Here is a 2,230-nt window from a genome sequence, read left to right as displayed (position 1 = left end):
ATCTTGACAGAATCCAGCACCATTGATAGGCCATCCATGGAGAAACTCTTCATTGAGCATAGAACATAATATTAGTACAAAATGTGTACTCCAAGATGATATATAAATTATGCGCAGAAATTTAAAATGCAGCTTATGGTTACAAGTGTAGATGATAATATAAAGTACCTGAAGAACTGTGGAGCCAAACACCATATTGAAATGAGCACAGAGATCATGTATTACACCCAAGGTCTCCAGTTTAGGCGCAGAGAGGACGGTTATTTGCAACGGTGAATAACTAGAATCAAGGATCAACCTTTGAAGTGAAGGGGCATCTTGGATGATGAGCTGCCTTCCGTCAAAAGAAATTCCAATTCTTACATGGTTAGGCGACTTTATTTGGAGACAACCGATTCTAACTGTGAAATCAAGCACCAAGCACTCCAGCGCAGGGCAACTGGAGTGGATGATGCTGTGCAATGAGGCCTCCGATATACGAACCCGCACAAGTGAGAGTTTCTTGAGAAATGGGAGTCGAAGGTTTAGTACCAGATTGTCTGGTAGGTAGCACAGCACAAAGGTGGCGGTGTGGAGAGAGGACGAAAACCGCGAGATGGACATCGGTGCTGAGGGCACAAGTTCATGGCGTTCGGTATGTGGTATGTGATTTCCAGGGGAATAGTAGAACTCAAGCAGCTGTAGTTCTGTGAATTCAGGGGATTTCAGCCAGGCGTCCACCATGCAGGGCATGGTATGCTTGCTCAGGTAGCATGACGGGATGCAGAGGCTTTGAACGGAGCCCTGGTGGGAGGAGATGATGGCTGTGGGGATTTCAAAATCATTGAAGAGAGATAGCTGACGACAGTCGAGATTAAGGGGCACGGCGCGCCATAGAGGGCGCCACCGAATTGAGAGGACTTGGGTGCGGCAGCAATCCTTGGTGGGGAGAAGCAAGATGATCTCCCCAAGGACGGCGTCCGGGAGATCGCTGATGCGGTCCGCCCGAGATTCTACGGGTTCCTGGGATCCGGTGGGGGCGGGGTCGCCGCTTCTCCCTGCGCTGCCGGGTGCAGGATCTACAACAGGCGTCGCCGCTGGCGGGAGCCTCATCTTCTTGGCGCTGGGGTCAGTCGACTCCATTTTCCTCGAGGGCGTCCCGTCACGCTCACGGATTTGAGCAGAGTAACGAATGACGAGCCTAGTTGTAGTGCGAGCGAAGAAGAAGGGGAGCTGGGGGTTTTCTGTAGGAGTGAGGAAGAAGGGGAGCTGGGGTTTTCTGTAGGAGTGAGGTGAGGAATTTGGGGGTACAAGTGGAGCAAGCTGACGTGAGGTGGGTGGGAGCGAGGAGGAAGAAGAGCACCCAGGTTTTTTTTGGGGGGGGGGGCGGTGTGCTGGGTGTGGGTAGCGCCTCTCATTCAGTAAATATATGGGCTTTTGAATTGATTTTACTATTTACTAGTGTGGATGGGCTGTTTTGTCTTGGGCCCAGAAAAACAATTACTACTAGTACAGTGGAGACACTCTACAGCTACCCAGAAAAACAATTACTACTAGTAGTACAGTGGAGACACTCTACCGCTTCTAGCTCCTCCTAGGTCATTGAAACGTCTCCCTCTACTGAATGTCGTTATACTTTTGTTCACCGACATGCGGGCCATGCAGCGCGCGGGCCCAAATGCCATCCACCAAATTAGAAGGCAGTATGCAGGCGGAGAGTCACCCCGGTCGTAGCGCGGCAGTAATGAGCCATTGTATCACAAAACCCCACCTCCCCGCAGTCTAAGTTTGACAGACGAAGCAACCATCATTTCACTCTTCGCTGAATCCCCTTCTCCCTCACCGTCTTCAAGAAAGGCAACACTCGCATCTGCCACTGTTCTTCTCTCCGAACGAAGGGAAGGTAAGCGGATCCGTGATGTTGGTATATTTTCGTTCAGAGAAAAAAAAAAGAACTTTTGCAAAGCAGTAACCGATCCTCACTCTCTTTTTTGTTTCATTATCATTGCGATTGTGTTTTCCTTTCAGTGGTCTCCTAGTATTCGTCAGTTTCATGATGGACCAAGGAGAACCAGGCAAAGATCTGCCGATATTGGAGCAGACGCGGGAGGCTGATCCCCATGAGACAAAGAGCTCCAAGAAGATGGAGGCAACCACCGAGCCGACCCCAGATACGCTCATGGCCACTACTGAGATGGTCAACGCCCCGCTTGAGGTTACATCCCCCGTGGCACTGCAGGAGCAGTTTTCC

The sequence above is a fragment of the Triticum aestivum genome, chromosome 1D (assembly GCF_018294505.1).
Source record: "Triticum aestivum cultivar Chinese Spring chromosome 1D, IWGSC CS RefSeq v2.1, whole genome shotgun sequence".
Lineage (NCBI taxonomy): Eukaryota > Viridiplantae > Streptophyta > Magnoliopsida > Poales > Poaceae > Triticum > Triticum aestivum.
Note: the sequence above shows the minus strand (reverse complement) of the source record.